The 21,867-nt window shown below is 40.3% G+C and overlaps 1 protein-coding gene across 1 annotated transcript in view; it reads left to right on the plus strand.

Moving 5' to 3' along the window:
* The window catches only part of EYS (eyes shut homolog), a 2,088,383-nt gene that overhangs the window by 760,502 nt on the left and 1,306,014 nt on the right, over nucleotides 1-21,867 (plus strand). The window lies entirely within an intron of this gene.

Here is a 21,867-nt window from a genome sequence, read left to right on the forward strand (position 1 = left end):
CTCTTTTGGTAAGGCAGAGAGAAAACGGAGGAAACATCTAGTCTTCTGGGGTTCTGTAGCAAGATGTAGGCAGTGGGATAAATAAGGTTAAAAATGATCTTTCAGCTAAGCATAGACTTAGGAGAAAAAAGAAATCCTCCACCAGAAAACCTGGATGCTAATGGATAGACACTAGGCAGCTAAAACACACCATTACAGAAATTGAAGAAATATATGTTAAATTATTACTGATATGTTTTGGCTGTGTTCCCGCCCATATCTCATTTTGAATTGTAGTTCTCATAATTCCCACATGTTGTGGGAGGGACCCAGCGGGAGGTAAATGAATCATGGGGATTATTACCCCATGCTGCTGTTCTTGTAATAGTGAGTGAGTGAGTTCTCACAAGGTGTGATGATTTTATGAAGGGCTTTCCACTCTTTTGCTCAGCAGTTCTCCTTACTGCCACTATGTAAAGAAGGATGTGTTTGCTTCTCCTTTTGCCATGACTGTAACTTTCCTGAAGCCTCCACAACCATGCTGAACAGTGAGTCACTTAAACCTCTTTCTCTTTGAAATTACCGAGTCTCAATTATGTCTTTATTAGCATCATGAGAATGTAATAGTACAGTAAATTGCTACTGGGTAATGAGGCACTGCTGTAAAGATACCCAAAAATGTGGAATCAAGTTTGGAACTGGGTAACAGGCAGAGGCTGGAAGAGTTTGGATGGCTCAGAAGAAGACAGGAAAATGTGGGAACATTTGGAACTTCTTAGAGACATGAAGGAATCAGAAGACAGGAAGATGTGGGAAAGTTTGGAACTTCCAAGAGACTTGTTGAATGGCTTTGACCAAAATGCTGATAGTGATATGGACAATAAAGTTGAGGCTGCAGTGGTCTCATATGGAGATGAGGAATTTGTTGGGAACTAGAGCAAAGGTGACACTTCTTATGCTTTAGCAAAGAGACTGATGGCATTTTGCCCCTGCCCTTGAGATCTGTGGAACTTTGAACTTGAGAGAGATGATTTAGGGTATTTAGCAGAAGCAATTTCTAAGCAGCAAAGCATCCAAAAGGAAGCAGAGCATAAAAGTTTGGAAAATTGCAGCAGCCTGATGATGCACTGGAAAATAAAAACCAATTTTCTGTGGAGAAATTCAAACAAGCAGCAGAAAGTTGCAAAAGTAATGAGGAACAGAACGTTAATCACCAAGACAATGGGGAAAGTGTCTCTAGGACATGTTAGAGGCCTTTATGGCAGCCCCTCCCATCACAGGCTTGGAGGTCTAAAAGGGAAAAATGGTTTGCTGGACTGGGTCCCAGGCCCTACTGCTGTGTGCAGCCTTGGGACTTGGTGCCCTGCATCCCAGCTGCTCCAGCCATAGCTAAAAAAGGGAAATGTACAGTTCAGGCTGTGGCTTCAGAAGGTGCAAATCTCAAGCCTTGGCAGCTTCCATGTGGTGTTGGTCCTGCAGGCACTCAGAAGACAAGAATTGAGGTTTGGAAACCAACACCTAGATTTCAGAGGATGTATGGAAACATTGGATGTCCAGTCAGAGGTGGGCTTCATGGGTGGAGCCCTCACAGAGAACATCTGCTAGGGCAGTGCAGTAGGGAAATGTGGGGTTGGAGCCCCAATACAGAGTCCCCACTGGAGCACCGCCTAGTAGAGCTGTGAGAAGAGAGCCACAGTCCTCCAGACCCGAGAATGGTAAATCCACTGATAGCTTGCACTGTGCACCTGGAAAAGTAGCAGACACCCAATGCCAGCCTGTGAATGCAGCTAGGATGGGAAGCTGTACCCTGCAAAACCATAGGGACAGAGCTGCCCAAAGCCGTGGGATGTGATCTGGATGTGAGACATGGAGTAAAGGAGATCATTTTGGAACTTTAAGATTTAATGACTGCTCTATTGGATTTCAGACTTCCATGGGGCCTGTGGCCTCTGTGTTTTGGTTAATTTCTCCCATTTGAAATGGGTGCATTTACCCAATGCCTATACTCACATTGTATCTAGGAAGTAACTAACTTGCTTTTGATTTTACAGGCTCATAGGTAGAAGGGACTTGCCTTGTCTCAGATGAGACTTTGGATTTGGACTTTTGAGTTAATGCTGGAATGAGTTAAGATGTTGGGGGACTATTGTAAGGGCATGATTGTGTTTTAAATTTTGAGGACATGAGATTTGGGAGGGGCCAGAGTAGAATGATATGGTTTGACTGTCTCCCCACCCAAATCTCATCTTGAATTGTAGTTCCCATAATCCCCATGTATTGTGGGAGGGTCCTGGTGTGAGGTAATTGAATCATGGGGGTGGTTACTCTTTTGCTGTTCTCATGATAGTGACTGAGTTCTCACAAGATCTGATGATTTTATAAAGGGCTTTTCCCCATTTTGCTAAGCACTTCTCCTTGTTGCCACCATGTGAAGAGAGACATGTTTGTTTCCCCTTCTGCCACGCTTGTATGTTTCCTGAGGCCTCCACAGCCATGTTGAACTGTGAATCAATTAATCCTCTTTCCTTTACAAATTACCCAGTCTCAGGGATGTGTTTATTGGCCGCATGAGAATGAACTAATACAATTACTAAGAGTTGGGTGCCTACCTGGAGTTAGAAATTCTGATTTTGAGATAACTCCTGTTGTCTTACCAGAAATAATCAGCAAGCTAGGCAAATGGACAGAGATAATGAAAAAAAAAAAGTCTTAAATTAACATACTGCTTGGCAGGTACTTTTTGAAATGCTTAGCATATCTCATTTATTTTGTACTACAAACCCATGAGTTGTGTGATGTTATTATCTCTATTTTAGGTATCAGAAATCATAGGCATAGAAATGTCGTATACCTAAGATCACGTATCTACTTAAGGATCAAGCCAGGGTTTGGGTCCAAGCTCTTTGGAATGTTGTGTCCACATTGTTAGCCACACATTGTCTTGTGTGAATGGCTGAATTTTTATAAAATAGATATGACAGAAAAATCACAGGACAAGGATTTTGGAAGTGGCAGTGAGAGTGGTTTAAGAGATATAATGTTCAATTAAATATTTTTAGAAACATAAGTGAGAAAAAATATAAAAAGAATAAGAATGTTTAGTCTGTGCTTCTATGGGGATACCTAGATTCACAAAAGTTTTAATATAAAGAAATAATTTTCCTATTAGACTGAAATTATTATCAATGGGTTTATCTTAATCTAAACCATATGGTACCCAAAAATAAAATCCAAGTGGTGAAATCATCGGATTCATACAAAGTATGACACCCAGTTTTTCTTGTTGTTCTACATTTATGCCACTTATTCTGTTCCCCATTTTGTGTTCATTGAGATAATCTTATAAGCTTTATTTTTATTTCTAGAATCCAAAATGATATACAGTAAGGTCAATTTTTTTGTACCTGTGATTTTTAAAATATTATTTAAGCTAAGATTGCAAAAAGCACAATTTAGCTAGTTTTAAACAACAACAATACAATTCAGAACTACTAAACAATAAGCAAACATATGCACACAGGGTATGTGTACAGGCTTTACTAAAGTTAACCTTAGAGAAAATATGAGACAGTTTTAGTAGAGAACCATTAGAAGAACATGGTCTTTTAAAAAAGCTTCTAAACAAACAAACCAAAAAACAAAAACCAACAAACAGAAAAACCTCTTATGCTTCCTTCACATCAAAACACATTGTATTTGATTGAGTTGTGTCCTTGCAAAATTATATTGTTGTCCTAATCACTTAGCACCTTATTGTAATAATATGACCTTATTTGGAAATAGGATCAGTTCAGATGTAATTTGTTAAATTAAAATGATATACTGGAGTAGGTGGGCCATTAATCCAATATAACTGGTGTCCTTAACAAAAGGGAAAATTTAGACACAGACAAATATTGAGAGAGACCTTCATGTGAAGATGAAGGTAGAGATCAGGGTGATGCTTCTACAACAACGGGATGCCAAAGATTGTCAGAAAAACACAGGAAGCTAGAGGAGAGACACGGAGCACATTCTCTCTTACAGCCCCAAGAAGGAACCAACCCTGCCAAGACCTTGATCATGGACTTCTAGACTCCAGAATTGTCAAACACTAACTGTCTGTTGTTTAAGCCACCCAGTTTGTGGTACTTTGATATGGTTGCCCTAGCATACCAATACATACATCTATGAGAATACAGTGCATTTTTTTTATTGATCACAGAAAACAGACACAAGTGCTCTCTTATTTCTAGTCCAAAGTAGAAGTATCTTTGCTGGTGTTCTCCAGTCAAAGACCACCAGAAATTCACCTGTCATTAGACAAACTTGAGTTTATTGGCTCCATACCATGAGGAATTTGGGAGCACTTTGTTGAGAGAGTTTCAACAGAGGCTTGAGATTCAAGCTTGAGTTTAGTGACTCTGGAGATGGTTCCAGGAAGTTTGGCCCCTACTCCACACTGAGAGTTACAAAGGGGAGTATTATGAAAATTGTTATCTAAAAAGGTGGAAGGAACAGATCCAGCTAAAGCTTTAATTTGTAAAAAATTGTAGAAGAGATAGGAAAGACGAATGTTAGCAATTTTGTGGTTTAGACAGCTTTATTGCGTTTGTCTGTGCTCAGATATGAGTGTGGAGTGATATTATTTTTATTTTGTGCCTTCATAATCACAGATCTTGTCTGATTTTGGTGTTCCATAAAATTGTTTATGCTCAAAAGAAAAGCACCGGGGTCAGATTATGCATTCAGTCCAGCTTAGCTGATACTGGCAGGGCTGCTTCATTGACTCTCACTTTAATTACTCACAAAATATTTTACTAACATGAAGAAGTGGTAAAAATCAATTCGTTTGCTATTTAATCAGGTCAAGAAAGAACATACATGAACATGGGTATTAATGTTTTATTTATTCATACTTGAAGGTATGCTTTTTAAAACAATAATAAAAATTATTTAAAAGAGTAAATCATAAATTTAAAGTGAAAATAACTGACTTCATATGTTTGCATTCAACCTGGAAAGTGAATTTGCTTTCTCAGAGTAAAATAAATAAATAAATAATATATTCCAGTTTATGACAATATTTGTAAAATGCATCTATAACATTTGCCATTAGCATATTATTTCTAAACATTATGTGGAAAGTGGGGTTATTTCCATTGCTTTCTGTCTCACTAATCATTGCTAGATTTGAGAAGAAATTTGTTCAACTTAAATAGGGTCTAGGAAGCTGGGAGGGAATGGGATAGGGAGAGGGAAAAAATGATGTCTCCCCATAAAATTTATCACTCAGACTTCCTTGGTTTACGTAAAATTTCTAGATGATAGATGGCAGCAAGCATCTCTGGTCTTTTACAATGCACAAAATATCTACCACTTAATGTCCCTTAAAGATATACAATGTCCATTACCACTTAATATCCCTTAAAGGTATATAGTGTTAGCTAGATCTTCTGTTTAGTAAAAAAGGACTGTCTTTCTTAGAACTTTAGTATATGAATAATGAGTGTTATGAAAATATAAAGAGAATTAGGACTCATCTTTCATATGTTGAGGTATGCTCCATAAAGAACAGTTTGCCTGCTATATGTCCTTTGATATTACTGCAGAAACAGAATTTATACTATCCAGCCTAATCCTTTCATGTTTTTATTGCTGATTATTGAAGTTAGATGACTTGATTCTACTTTACTTAACTTTATAGTGGATTTCACTAAAGCCTTCTGTCATTTACGTATCCTACCTGACGCCTCTTGTACAGAAAGATTGTCTCCACCCTATTATTTACTCACTTTTTAACTACTATGTTTCTCTAAATATCTGAATTTTTGTTATCACTTTAAACATTTTAAACAGCAGATTTTAAGTTTATCTAAATCATGAGAAACTAAAATTCAAGCAACTAGACTCATATGAAGACATGCTTAGCATTTTTACATTTTTGTAAACATCTATATCCACTTATAGCTCTTAAAACTGCAATGTTCTTTAAGAAGTTTAACATGTGAACATATAAAGTTTGTCATAATGAGCTTGATATCAAAAGTCATCCATATATTTGAAAGTAACATACTAGTTTGATGCAAATTTCAATTAGAGGAAATATATATATATATATCCTGTTTTTTTGTTTGTTTGTTTGTTTGTTTTTAGTAGAACCAGGGTTTCACCATGTTATCCATGTGAGTCTTGAGCTCCTGACCTCAGGTGATTTGCCCACCTCGGCCTCCCAAAGTGCTGGGATTTCAGGTGTGAGCCATGGTGCCTGGCTTTTTTTTTTTTTCTTTTTCTTTTCTTTTTTTTCTTTTTTTTGATGCGGAGTCTCGCTCTGTTGCCAGCCTGGATTGCAGTGACACAATCTCAGCTCACTGCAACATCCACCTCCTGGGTTCAAGCAATTTTCCTGCCTCAGCCTCCTAGCTGGGACTACATGGGTGCATCACCTTGCCCAGCTAATTTTTTTTTTTTTTTTTTTTTTTTTGGTAGATACGAGGTTTCACCATGTTGGCCAGGATGGTCTCGATCTCTTGACCTCATGATCCATCCACCTCAGCCTCCCAAAGTGCTGGGATTACAGACGTAAGCCACCACACCTGGTGGTACAATTTCAGTGAGAACCTCAGCATTTTTTATTTTCTGAATTGATGACATCATTGTAAAAAACTAATAAAAAACAGGTTTTTAATTTTTCCTACCAAATATGTACGCAAATAAAATGTGCGTTAGCTTCTTAGCATTAATTTGAGAGAATATAGTTTTCAGCAAAATAAAACTTCAAGGAAATAAATAAGCATTATATATATTTTTAAATACAACTAAGAAATACAATACAATGTGATTCTGTGTAAGGAGACCAACCATACTTTATTGCACAAAATACTTTATTGTAGGAAAGCTTTCAACAGTTCCCTCAATGTGCACCAGGTTTAAGTTCTATAGATCACAAAGTCTTTTAGGATCTTGTCCCAGCCTATGGAGATGTTATTTCAAATTAGTGAACTTAATTTAACACATCCCAATTTTCATCACAAATTATCATGATAACTAACACATTGCATATTAACACTAGCATCTTTGAAATTGGGATGAGTTTTTCACAATAGTGATGTCTTAAACACTTTATCAGAATTTAACTGGCAGTTTTTGCTCTCTTTATTAGTTTCCTATAATGGCTGTAACTAATTTTCACAAACTTAAAACTGCACGTTTATTATTTTATATATTTAGAGGCCAAAGTCTAAAATGAGGTAGGTATTGCAGGGTTATGTTGCTTCTGAAGACTTCTATTTTCTTGCCTTTACTAGATTCTAGAGGGTGCCTATATTCCTGGGCTCATGATCCCTTCCTTGCATCAATCCAAACTCCAGCTTTCATCTTCATGTCTCCTTCCTCCTTTAAACTTCATGCCTCTCTCTTATAAAGGCCCTTGGAAGACCCTTATGATTACAGTTAGGGCCTACCCAGATAAAGTAGGATAAGCTTACCACCTCAAAATCTCAACTTAATCACATCTGCAAATTCTTATTGGCCACATAAGATAGCACTCACAGGTTTCCAGAATTAGGAGCTGGATATCTTCAATGGGGAAGTAGTGAAGGGAGTGGGAGGGCATCATTTTTTCTACCATGCTACCCTTAATGGCACATAAAATAAACTCCCTTAAAATCAGTGGCATATTATATTCCTTAAATGTGGTAATGCATCTCCTTCTTCCCTGCATTTTGTGTTCCATTCATATTGATTTGTTTTCAATCTCCTGAACTTTCTCACCTTCTGACCCTCATCCTTCCAGAAAACTCTCCCCATCCCCTTCTGTATCCCACATGCCTAACCTCGATAATGTGTGATGATTCCTTAGGGCTCACTCCAAATATCACCTGTTCAGTAGGCTTTCCAATAGCACTGAAGATGTCTTAGTGGCCCTTATATTTGACTGTATTACTTCTCTGTGCTGAACAACAACTTATCACAAGCTTAGAGATTTAATACAAGTCACATTTTTTATTTTACAATTTCTGCAAGTCAGAAATCTGTGAATGGTTTAACTGAGTTCTCTACTCATGGTCTCACAAGACTGAAATCAAAAGGTTGGCCAGGACTGTGAGCTAATATAAGGCTCACGTTTCTCTTCCAAGCTCACTGGCTGTTGGCAAAATTTAGTTCCTTGTGATTTTAGAGCTCTGGTCTTTCTTCCCTACTGTCTGTCTAGAGTATTCTTGGCTGCTGCAAACCAGATGCCATTCCTTATCTCATAGAGCTTTATAAAACACAGCTTTCATTTGCTTCTTTGAAGCAAGTAGGATAATGCCTCTGACTTCTTTTAAAGTCTTATCTGATTTAGTCAGGCCCACTCAAGATAATGTCTCTTTTGATGGACTCCCTTATGATTCTGGGACTTAATTATATCCACAATCTTTTCTTCCATGTAAACTAAACAATTACAGAGTGACATTCAATCATATTCACATATCTTACCCACATTGATTTATTTATTTAAGAGAAAGAGTCTCACTGTTTCCTAGGCTGAAGTGCAGTGGCTCAATCACAGCTTGCTGCAGAATTGACCTCCCAAGCTCAAGTGATCCTTCCATCTTAGCCTCCCAAGCAGTAGCTGGGACTATTGGTGTGCCTATCACCATCTCTTCACCACCTCTAGGGGTCTCACTATGTTGCCGAGACTAGTCTCAAACTTCTGGCCTCAAACAATTCTCCCACCTCGACCTCCCAAAGTGCTGGGAATACAGTTGTGAGCCACTGCACCCAGCCTCACCCACATTTAAAGTGAGGGACCCATCATTGTTCTTTTAAACACCTGCCCCCCACCTCCCGCGTCTAGCACACTGCTTGCCACAGGGCAAGGGCTCATTACGTATTAGTTTAATGAATTAATATACAAATCAACATGATAAGGGGTACAGTGAATTCATGTGTGTTCTGAAAAAGAAAATATGAGTATTTTCTCATATACATTGTTGTTCAGCTACATAATATATAATGTACAAAATTATTTACAAAGCAACAGCTAAATTAACTTCCCACTAGCAAAGCAAAACACCTAGTGTCACAATTAAATATTTAGCAGTAGGTAATTAGAAAGAAAGGGGATGCATGGGAACTTTTCATTAAAGACAATTCATTTTTTCGGTATGAGTAGATGTTTGTTCAATGCAATTTCCGTTATTTCACAAAAACTTTGATTATGATAAAATAGTATCCAGAAATGTACTACTTACAATACATTTCAATCTCATAATAGTTTCAGAAAAAGATCTTGTTTCTATTTGAATTCCCCATGCTACTAAGCATTGCTCTTGCAAAAAGTAGCCACTTAATAGATTTTTTTTTTTTAATTGAAGGAAGTTTTTATTTTTATGTTCTTGGGAAGTAGTGTTTTTTTTTGTTTTGTGTTTTTTTTTTTTTTTTTTTTTTTTGCCATACTTAGAAATTGAAGTCCTGAGCATCTCCGTTTTGGTACAGTTTTATTGCTCTTATTTTATGGACACTAATGATATCAATTTGCTGCCTTTACAGATTGTTGATATCCTCAGCAGCTTCTAGGTAGGCCCTCTTAAACTATTTTTCTTGTGGTCAAAATTGGGAGAATCACAGGGACACCTGGGTTCTGTAATTTCTCAAACAACTATGGTACTTCTCAGCTTTGAAACCTTTATCCCTTATCCTAAGTCTTTGTGTTATATCCTTATCCCTGTAGTTGTGAAGTTACTGAGAAAACCCAAGCAGTTCAAGGACTTAATGATGACTGTATATTTTCTGCTTTAAAGTATTCAGCCAGGCCTTTTTAGAACCTGTGTTTGTACCTATATACTATACATTTTAGTGAATAAGTGGCATTATTTTTAAATACTTTCCAAATAGCTAACATCTAAATATTTTTACTATGCCTTGAAAACTGATATTCAAATAATAATTTTGCTTTGTTGAAAAAGTTTGTGCTGCTTACACTGTGCTTTTGGTCTGATATGGTTTCTCTTGAATCAAACCATCCTATTTCTTAAATACTTGTGTACATTTCACACAATGGCAACCACTTTATGCAGTTACATTTTCTGAGTAAAATATACAAAAAATTTCAGGACTGTTTCTGAAAATTTCAGAAGTATTTCTATTAAGATTAGATGCTTATTTCAATGTTCTTTTTACATCATTTACTTGTTTTGAGAATAGCAACAAATCCACCAAACAAAGCTTACAGTGATAGCAACCTCCAGGGTACCAGAAAGAAAACATAGGGAGCATCAAATTGTTAATAATCTACTTTTTTTTTTTTTTTTTTTTTTTTTGCCGTTGCAAGATTTAATAGAGTGAAAACAGAGCTCCCACACAAAGGGAGAGGACCCAAAGGGGGTTGCCATTGCTGGCTCGAATGCCTGGGTTTATATCCGGATCATTGTCCCTCCCACTGTGCTCTCAGGCAACAGATGATTGGCTATTTCTTTACCTCCTGTTGTTGCCTAATTAGCATTTTAGTGAGCTCTCCTTACTATCTGATTGGTCATGTGTGAGCTAAGTTGCAAGCCCCGTGTTTAAAGGTGGAAGCAGTCACCTTCCCAGCTAGGCTTAGGGATTCTTAGTCGGCCTAGGAAATCCAGCTAGTTCTGTCTCTCAGGTCCCCCTCTCAACAGGAAAACCCAAGTGCTGCTGGGGAGGTTAGCCGATGACTGTTCTAACTGCTTCCTGCCGAATTGGGGCATAGTAGGGGTTGTGCAGTTGAGATTTCCTTGGGAGGGATGCCTTCGATGTCATTAACATCGGAGCATGGGCTAGCAGGCCTGTCCAGGGGTCTGCGGTAGACCTTAGTCATGGACTGCATCTGGGGCTCCATTTGAAGAATGATTTGTAGTTTTACAGCTTTGATTCTGGAAGAGACAAACTTAACAAGGAGGTTAAAGATACAGGGATTGAAAGGTATGGCCGGCAGTGCAGGGGATTATTTCTTTGGCACACTTCACAGGCCCTGACTATCTGCTTGATAGTTTTGAAAAGGCCCAGTACAGTAAATAATAATTTGGCCATCTGATGGGTGCTATCAATGCCTAAGTGAAAGATTTGGTGAAGGGTTTTCAGTAATTTCCATTGGTTAGCTGCAGGCAACAGTATTTTTCCTTCTTCGGTGGCTAGCCATCCCGAGGGGAGAAAACTACGTCTTTGTGAGGTTCCCCATTCTATTTCTTCTGCTGAGTACTGGGGCTTGGTTTCCTGGAGGGGATTACCCCATACTAGGGGTCCTTCTATAAGCGTTTCTAATGGAGGGTCCTTTCTTGCAGCTCTTTTGCCTTCAATATCCGCTTGGTGGTTCCCTTCTATTTTCCTTTCCTTTCTTTTCTGATGATCCCAGCAGTGTAAGACTGCCACCTTTTTAGGTTTCTGTACAGCCAATAATAATCTCCTAATGGCTTCCTGATATTTGATAGGTATTCCCCTGGAAGTTAGGAATTCCCTTTTTCTCCATATTGGTGTGTGGGCATGGAGGACTAGGTAAGCATACTTAGATTCTGTGTATATATTTGCCCTTTTTCCTCCTCCTAATTCTAGTGCCTGAGTGAGGGCTATTAGTTCTGCCAGCTGAGCACTAGTTCCTGGAGTGAGGGGATTAGTTTTAAGTATTCCATTATCACTGACCACTGCATACCTCGCTTTTTGAAGTCCTTTTTCTAGAAAGGAACTTCCATCAGTATACAAGTTGAGGTCGGGATCAGTCAAGGGAACCTCTAAAAGGTCCCCTCGAGTGGCGTAGGTTTGAGCAATTACTTATTGACAGTTATGTTCTATCTTCATTGTCTGGAAGAAATGTGCCTGGGTTAAGAGTTGCACAAGTGTGCAGTCGCAGCACTGGCCCTTCAAGTAATAGAGCCTGATATTTAAGTAAACGGTTGTCTGACAGCCACAAGTCTCCTTTAGCAGTGAGTATGCCATTCACATCATGGACGTCCACACAGTAAGATCTCTTCCCTGTATTATTTTAACTGCTTCAGATACTAAGTCTGCTACTGCTGCCACTACCTGTAAACCATGAGGCCAACCCTTTGCCACTACATCAGTTTCCTTACTCAGGTATGCCACAGGTTTCAAGCTCATCCCTCGGACCTCTGTAAGGCCTCCTAGAGCTATTCCTGTTTTTTCTGTGACATATAAAGAAAAGTCTTGCCCCATTGGCAAGCTTAACACTGGGGCTTGTGTTAGGGCCTTCTTTAGAGCCTGGAAAGCCGCTTCTGCTTCAGGTGTCCATCTTACTCAATGGGTATTGGATTTCTGAGTTTTCTTAATTAGTGTATATAATCGTCTGGCTATTTCACCATACCTGGGAATCCATATTTGGCAGAAACCTGTTATACCAAGGAACTCTCTTAGTTGCTTTAGGGTGTTGAGATGAGGATAAGCCAGTATAGGCTGGATACATTCCTTACTGGGGGCTCTGGTGCCTTTGGAAGAGTTTGGCTGTGAATATTTAACCTGCTGTGAGCAGAGCTGAGCCTTTGGTTTGGAAACCTTGTAGCCACAGGTAGCGAGGAAATTTAAGAGCGCTTGGGTGGCTTGATGGCACAAGGTTTCTGAAAGGGTGGCTAAAAGCAAATCATCCATGTACCAAAGGACAAGAGTGTCCAGGTATGAGAATTGACTCAAGTCTTGGGCTAACGCCTGGCCAAATAGATGGGGGCTATCTCTGAACCCTTGGGGTAGAACAGTCCAGGTGAGTTGAGACGTTGGGTTCAAAGGATCTTCAAAGACAAACAAGAATTGAGACTCAGGATGTACAGGGATGCAGAAAAAGGCATCCTTAAGGTCCAGGACTGTAAACCACTCTGCTTCCTCTGGTATTTGGGAAAGCAGAGTATAAGGGCTAGGTACAGCTGGCTATAGAGGGACAACGGCCTCATTGATAACCTTGAGATGTTGCACTAATCTCTACTATCCGTTGGGTTTCTGTACTCCTAAAATTGGAGAATTGCAGGGGCTGTTGCATGGTTTTACTAGGCCTTGGGCTTTTGGTTTCCTAACAATCTTTTGGAGTTCTTGTTGGGCCTTGTGTCTAAGGGGGTACTGCCTTTGGTAGGGAAAGGAGGCAGAATCCTTTAGTTTAACTTGAACAGGTTGGGCATTCTTTGCTCGTCTATGTTGTCCTTCTGTTGCCTACACTTTAGGGTTAATTCCTTCCTCAAGCAGGGGACGACCAACGGGTATTCCTTCTCCTATGTTCAGGTGTATACTGGCCCCTGCTTTTGCTAGAATGTCTCTCCCTAACAAGGGAGTGGGGCGTTCAGGCATAATTAGTAAAGCATGTGAAAAGAGTAAAGCTCCCCAGTCACAGCTTAGTGGCTGGGAGAAGTATCTAGTGACTGGCTGTTCTAGGACCCCTCGGATAGTGACAGATCTGAAGGACAGTTGTCCAGGGCAGGAGAGTAAGACTGAGAAGGCCACACCAGTGTTCAGGAGCCAGTTAACCTCCTGGCCCTCAATGGTCAAGCATACCCAGGGCTCTATGAGTGTGATGGCATAGGCTGGCGCTTGCCCCGGGCACCCTCAGTCCTGCTGCTGGATCATCTGGTTAGTGGCTTCTGACTCAGAGGACCTTCATCCCTTGGGGCAGTGGGCCTTCCAGTGATTCCCTTGACATAAGGGGCTTGGACAAGGGAACAGCTTACTTCTACTTGGACAATCTTTTTTAAAGTGTCCTTGTAGACTGCACTGGAAGCAAGGCGTACTAGGTATTTGATTTTCCCAGCTTTTCCCTTTTCCAGAGCCTCCAAAGTCCGCTTGCCTGAGGGCCATGACTAAAGTGGTGGCCTTTTTTTTTTATCCCATTTGTCCCGTTCGCCTGCTCCTCCTGATCTCTATTATAAAAAACCGAGGTTGCCAAGTTCAATAGGGTTTCTAAGTTTTGCTGCAGGCCTACGGCAGACTTATGAAGTTTTTTTTCTAATGTCTGCAGCTGACTGAGTGATAAACTTATCCTTTAAGATGAGTTGGCCTTCAGTAGAGTCAGGTGACAGAGAGGTGTGCTTCCTCAATGCCCCCTTAGTCTCTCCAGAAAGGCGGTAGGATTTTCTTCCTTTCCCTGTGTTATTAGTGGACTTCACTGAATAATTCATAGGCTTCTTCCTAGTTTTCCTTAGTCCTTCTAGAACACAAGTTAGCAAATGTCTGCGGCACCAATCTCCATGTTCTGATTCTGTGTCCCAGTGAGGATCTACACTGGGAACTGCCTGCTGGCCTGTGGGGAATCGTTCTCTTTCCTCTGTTGTCATCCTATCATTGACCTGACTGAGATACCAGAGATTGCCAAACTCTCGGGCTGCAGTGATGGCAGCACTTCTCTCATTTGGGGTTAGTGTCTGATTTAGCAGTAACATTATATCTCTCCATGTCAGATCAAAGGATTGCCCTAACCCTTGTGAAACATCAATATAGCCATCAGGGTTACCTGAGAATTTACCTAGGTCTATTTTAATTTGCTTGAAGTCTGAGAGGGAAAAAGGTACATGCACTCTGGCTGGGCCGAATTCTCCTCCTCCCACTGCTTAGAGGGGGCATAATCAGGGAATATTGGCACTCTTTGGATCATTGTTTATCCCTTTATCTCCTTTTGGACCGTTTGGATTGATGGGGGGTCCTTATTAGTTGGGGAAGGAGTCGGGGGGGGACGCTGGGGTAGGGAGGTAGAATGGGGACTTCCTGTAGGGCATAAATCTCACTTTTTACATAATTGCAAGTTGTCTCTTAATAAAAAGAAAGTTTGTACATATGGCACTTCACTCCATTTGCCTTTTTCCTACAAAAGAGGTCTAGCTGTAAGATGGTGTTACAACTTACACTTCCCTCAGGAGGCCAGGTTTCTCCCCCTTGAAGAGGGTATCGTGGCCAGGCAGTACTGCAGGAGAATATAAGTCATTTCTTTCTTGGCATCTGAGGGTCAAATTGGTCCTAATTCTCCAGAATACATCTTAGGGGCATTTTTGCCTTGGGGGAAATGTTTCCCATCTGAAAAAAGAACATAGGGATGCCAGCACCCCTAGTCATTTTCCAATGAGCATTAGTCCTAGAGCGTCCTCTATGGTGCTAATGCTTATTCCTTTCCAGGGTGTGTAACCACCCATGGACCTCTGCTTATCAGAGTAGTTATGCTCACTGATGTAGCAGTCCTGCATCTGTTTTCCTGCCTCTCTTGACCACAAAGAAAGGGGTCCAGGCTGCTGGATTCTAGTGGTCGTTTACGAGCATGCCCAACATTGCCTTTGCGCTCAGAGGTGAATTCCTTTCCAGGGTGCTTAACCACCCATGGACCTCTGCTTATCAGATTAGTTAGGTTTACCGATGTAGCAGTCCTGCATCTGTTTTCCCGCCTTTCTTGACCACAAAGAAAGGGGTCTGGGCTGCTTGATTCTAGTGGTCCTTTACCAGCATGCCTAACACTGCCTTTGCGCTCAGGGGTGAGTCCTAGAGCTGGGCTGGGTTTCTGAGTATTTCATAACAACCCAGCTGCCCCATCAAGATGCATTCACAGGCTGGGCGCGGTGGCTCATGCTTGTAATCCCAGCACTTTGGGAGGCCGAGGCGGGCGGATCATGAGGTCAGGAGATCGAGACCACGGTGAAACCCTGTCTCTACTAAAAATATATAAAAAAAATAAATTAGCCGGGCGTGGTGGCAGGTGCCTGTAGTCCCAGCTACTTGGAGAGGCTGAGGCAGCAGAATGGCGTGAACCCGGGAGGCAGAGCTTGCAGTGAGCCGAGATTGTGCCACTGCACTCCAGCCTGGGTAACAGAGCAAGACTCCGTCTCAAAAAAAAAAAAAAAAAAAAAAAAAGATGCATTCGCATAAACAACAGTTCTTACGCAAATTCATTTCAGAGAGGGTGTAGCTAACCTTTTGAGTCAGGATTGAGATCATCTTTTGATTCTGTAAGTACTTTAAGGCTTGGCTGAGTGCAAACAGTTCTCACATTTGAGAAGACCAATTATTAGGCAATTTATCTGCCTCCACAAGAGTCTCCCTATCAATTATTGAATACCCATTGTGGTTTTTTTCCTCAATCACCTGGGAGGAACCATCTATCATCCTGTTCTGAAGGGAGTTCCTCCTAGGTCTGGTGGGATCTTTGTATGGTAATTAAGATTTAAATCCCCTGTTAGGAAACCTGCTGGGTTAAGGGAATTATCAGTGGTTGGAGTTATATTACCTTTTTCTAACATAATAGCCCCATACTTTGGATTTTTGAGTTAGCAAGCTACCTGTTTGATTTTTTTTTTTTTTTTTTGACTTAGAATAATTCTGAACTGGTGAGGTGTGCTCACAATGAGGTTTCCTCTAAAAGTTAGTTTTCTACTTTTAGTAAAGCAGTTGTGACTACTGACTGAATGCATTTGGCCCATCCCTGGGTTACTGGATTAAGGATTTGCTACGCCCTTATTTACACTGACAACAAAGTGGCAATTATCAATTACAGGTTTTAAATTTACCCTGGATTTTAAAGGAATAGGGCACACTTTTTTTTTTAACTATTTCTATCTTTTTCTTTATTTTTCTCTTTGACTCCCTCTTTGTCTCTTTCTCCATCTCTCTCTTAGCCATCACAAACTTGGGGCCCTGGCAAAAGTAGTGGGGAACGGGTCCCACGTAACTGCCCATGTCGAGTGCTGTGTACCTAAATTGGGAGGGATACCATGGATGAGACTCGCTGGGTTATAGCCTAGGTGCCTAAGGACACAGCGTAGAGCCTCCTTAGATCCATTTGGAGATACAACTTGCTAGAGGAAATGAAAGTCTGAACCATTAGTACCTAGGAGGCAGGGATCAGAGGAAGTAGATTCAGAGGTAAGGAGAATTTTGGGGCTACACTTTCAAGAAAGTCACGGTCGGGGCCCAGGAGGTATGGGTCAGAAGGAAAGGTAGGGGTGCCTGCATCAGCGACTGCTGAGTAGAGACTTCTGGCTGCACCGTGATCTCAACCAGCTACTGCCGGGAGTTCAGGACAACAGCTTTCTACCTCTAGTTGGCCCTCGGCTTCCCCAAGAAAATTGAAAGTGGAAGCTGGCTCCAGGCAGACCAACGTCCCCAATAGAAGGGTTGGGGGTTGTTAGAAAGCCCTTCCCCAGATAGCCTCACACCTGAGTCTTAAGTCCGGCAGCCACGCTAATTGTTTTTAACTGGCTGACAGGTGCCCAGTGTTTTCCTCCAGTTCTAAGGAAGGATAGGACAGAATAGCAAGCGAAAGTGGTCCAATATTACTCACTGCTTTGGATGTCCCTTCATGGTCACCAAAATGTAACTGGGGATCCTTGTTCACAGAGCTCCCAAGATGGTGGCGGGCCACTTCCAAGATGGTAGCAAGCCTCGTGTTCTCTGACCTGGGGCTCTTGGCCTCACAGATTCCAAGGAATGGAATCTTGGGCCATGTGGTGAGTGTTACAGCTCTATTAGAAGCCGTGGGTCATGGAAGAGAACCGTGGAACCCAGTGACTAGTGTTCAGCTTAATTAGGACGAACGCAGGCACTTAGCCATGCAGGAACAATAGCAAGCCTTTAGCATGATCAGGAGTAGCAATGGGCACCTCGCTGGATCAGGAGCACAGCAGGAACCCTGTCAGATCTGGAGGGATGGAAGTCAGTGGCGGGTCTGCGACAGCGGCAAACAGCAGTGGTGGACAGCGAGTGAAAGCTCAGCTTGAGCCAAACACAGACGAGAAGAGTGCAGTTGCAAGATTTAATAGAGTGAAAACAGAGCTCCTATATAAAGGGAGGGGACCCAAAGGAGGTTGCCCAATAATCTACTTTCTTAATTGCAATGTCTTCAGAGAACATTGTTGAACAAGTGGGAAGTATGAAGAAACAAAATATAATTTTTAAAAATGCTGTCACTTATCATTGCTACCTGCTGGTACTTTGTTAGATGAAGCATAGAAATAATAAATAACATTTCTTTCTTAAATTATAATGAAGAGGGAGAGAGAGAGAGAGTCACAATGATAATAAGAGAATAGAGAATAAATTGGATGCATTTATGCTGAAATATGCCAGGTGAATGACAGCAGTTGCAAGAATTGGTTCATTCGATAAGCACTGGCACTTTGATTCTTTGTTTTCCAATTTATCACTGTGAATTTGGGCCTTGCAAAGCTAGTGATCCTTGTGAGAATGGAGCTGTGCATAGAGAGAAAATGGATTTGGAAATGTTTCCCCTTGAGTTCCAGTGCCAGTGTGCCAGCTTTTCAGGTCCACGCTGTGAGGTCAATGTCAATGAGTGCAGTTCCAGCCCTTGCCTGCATGGATATTGCTATGACAGTGAGTTCCTTCAGCGGCTGCAATTACTGTAGAGCAGACCAATGTAGACCCTAACATAGTAATAGGAGAGTTTAGGATATAACCATGATTATTTACTGACTTTAGCCTGGCTTGAACATCCAAGTCAATGTCAGTTATCTTCACTAACTACCCCCAATTTCTGACAAATTCATTTATAGTTTTGTGAGTCACAAGTGCAGCAAGTGAGGAAATCTAATGAAATATGGCTTTTCCTTTCTAGTGCCAGAATTAACCTTTGAAATTTTATTTGAAATGGTAGAATTTTAAAAAATATTCACCCTTAGGCATGAGAAAGCATGGTTTATGGTATTCAAAATAACATTAGTTTAGCATATTTTATACATATATCACCCCACACACTCATACTTCTTCCTACTGAAATTTATATTCCTAAAAAAATACAAATGAGGAAAAAGACAGGAAGAAAAGAAGGAAAGAGGGAAAAGTAAGATGGAAACATGGATTTTTTTGTGGAAGAACATGCCTAAAATGGGTAATTTTGTTGAGACACAGGAAAATGAATTGACGTCATACACAGAATGTTGCTGGGGCATGAAGAGGAGAAACAGAAATAAGCAAAGGTCTAGAAGGGTGTTGCAAAAAACTACCTTATTTGGTTTTGTCTCACCTCCTTTAAAATATATTTCTACATGATCCCTCAGTATATGAGTAAATAGTTAAAATTACACATAAAACCTCATTTCAATAGAAGGTTATGTTATGGTCTTTTTATTTAGAAATAGTAGGATTTAACTCAAATTTTAAATTTGTTTCTTAAAACAAATGCTGTGCAAATAAAAGCCAATATCAAGGCAATTGAATTTTGTAAATTGGGCAAAGCTGCCCAGATATAAAACAACAGGTAGTGGTGGGGCCCTATCAAACTGAAATATCTATATAGATACTAATATCACGTTAATTTTCTAACATTGTGCCAGCTAAGCAAAACAGTTCTGTGGACTATATGCCATATTTTTGCTGCTCTTGATATAAATCACCAAGTTATTATTTTTGTTCCAGAATTTGGCACTGCAAAGCTTGTATTTTAAAATTTCTGAAATTCTCAAATTACCTTGAAATAAGTCAGTATTGTATCATTTCTGAGTTCAAACCCACAGGTATCTGGTGAGGAATGATACTTAAACAAAATTCATGTCTTTTTAAAATATCTCATGGCTGAGAGAGAAGTTAGAGATTTTTTTTTTTTTGAAATATATAGGCAGCCCTACTATAATGATTATATATAGACAATTTAAATTTAACTTGTTCACATAGATTAACAATGTATTATAATATATTTAACTTTTAGAAGTTCTTTGTAAATATTTTAATGTATAATTTTTTATAAGACATGAAAATGCAATTTATGTTACTTATAATGCAATACTACCTTGCACAGGCTGGTCTTGAACTCCCGACCTCCAATCGTCCGCCCGCCTCGGCTTCCCGAAGTGCTGGGATTACAGGTGTGAGCCACATGCTCGGCCTGCTGTTACAGTTTTAAAATACCTCTATATATTCCACCAAAAAGTGTTGTCACATTTCAAACTTTCATTCAGTACAACCAGTATATATGATGTCTGGTACATACTTAACTATAAAATGAATAATACATCCAGATTCATAGAAGTCCTATTTTAAGAAAATTTGGCCTCAAAATAGTAGTATGAAATATTTATAAACACAGACTAATACCAATGCAGTTGAAATGGGAAAGGTCCTTTGTCCCCCTTGCAGGGTGTGTGACTCGCTTCTTCAATGCCCCATTCCTCTAGCGGAGCATATAGACAGGCAGGATGTGGAGCTCTGACTCCATGGCCGTGGGTAAGGTTGAATGTTTACAGCTCCTGAAGGCCCAGTGGGCGTGTGTTACAGGGTGTTCGTTTAGTTTTGCTCTTTTAGTTTTGCCTTCTATAGGTGGCTTGTGTTAACATGCTCAGTTAGACCCGCTACTTTATCACAAGGACAGAGGGCTTTCTGTATCCAGGGTTCTTGCCTTGGTGTACCAGAAGAATCAGATCACACCTGGGCATGGAGAATGAGTGCAAGGTTTTGTTGGGTGGAAGTAGCTCTCAGACAATGCGAGCCAGAAGGGAGATGGTTTTCCCTTGGAGTCAGGCTGCTGGGCGGCCTGGGCTCTCCTCTGACTGCCCTGGCAAAACTCCATGTCCTTCTGGGGCTCCAGCATGCCCGTGCTTGTCGGTGCATTCCTCTTCATGTCCAGCCACCTGTGTGTTCCTCCTCTGATGTGCACCTCTCAATGTCCAGGTGCCACTGAGTCTTCTTCCCCTGATGTGTTCCTCACTACACAGCCACGTGTGTGTCTGCCTGCTAAAGTCTCCGGGGTTTTTATAGGCACACGATGGGGGCAGGGTGGGCCAGGGTGGTCTTGGGAAATGCAGCATTCTGGCATAAAGGCAGGAGTGCCATCCTCACCTAGGTCCATGGGGGTAGAGCCCTAGCCAGGGACCACGCCCTTCTCTACCTAGCACTTCCCTTCCCCCTTCTGTATCATTTAAAGGGACCACACTCTTCCCATCCCAGCACTTCCATATCACAGTGACTAGATTTTCTGTTAAAAACAACATCAAGAGCAGCACTATGTGTGTAACATGTCTTTCCTATGAAATGGTTTTTGGTTATCACATAGCCCCGTGGTTAACAAATGACATGTGAGAAAAACCCTCTACTTTCTGTTACTTTGTTCTAAATATTTAAATTGTTTCTATCTTCTTTGCAGTATCCGATTTCCCTCTGGTATCCAATTTAGTTCTCTAGGTTCTCTTCTGGCACTTAGTCCATTTATTAGATTTTTATTCCGGAATAAAGTATTAGAAACACATTCCTTGTCTGTATTAATCTATGTTAGAAACACACTTATTGACAATAAAAGCATGCTTTATTTTTTTAACAATCTGTTTCCAGACACTTTGTTTGTTCAAAGTTACCTTTTGTTGTCCTTTGCCTTTAATGTAATTTATAATTTGTCTTCATAGAACATGTAACATCAATGCTGAAGGTTAATTTGACTCCAGTTGTTTGTTACTTGTCAGTATGCATCAGTATCCAAACTTAAATAATAACCATAAGCGTAATTTTAAATATTGTTATGATTGATGACACTCCACAATGTCTTAATTATATATTGTATAATATGTGGTTTTAATTTGTTAAAATAAAAAATACCATGTGTAACAAAGAAGCACAGACTGACATTTTATCACATTAATTCATTTACAATTACATGCTTATTAATAATTTGTAGTCAATGAGAGGTTAAAAACTAGGTGCTAGATTTAAAAAGAAAGTAAAACAGAAGTAAAATCCTGTCTAAGGAGCTGCCTATTCTTGTGTATTTCACTTGTCTCTTGTTGATGTCTATGACTGCCCCGTTCTCCTTAGAGGCCCTAGTTACACATGTTGTACAAAACATGGCTGCAGAAATCCAGAAGCTAGATACATTTATTACAGTGCATTAAAAATGCTGTTGCCACTGAAGACCTAAGCATTTAATGAGAGTAATAGCAAGTACATGCACAGAGGCGTAATGGCAGTATAGATTTCATGGTAAATCTCAGGGATAATGAA

The sequence above is a fragment of the Symphalangus syndactylus genome, chromosome 2, assembly GCF_028878055.3.
Source record: "Symphalangus syndactylus isolate Jambi chromosome 2, NHGRI_mSymSyn1-v2.1_pri, whole genome shotgun sequence".
Lineage (NCBI taxonomy): Eukaryota > Metazoa > Chordata > Mammalia > Primates > Hylobatidae > Symphalangus > Symphalangus syndactylus.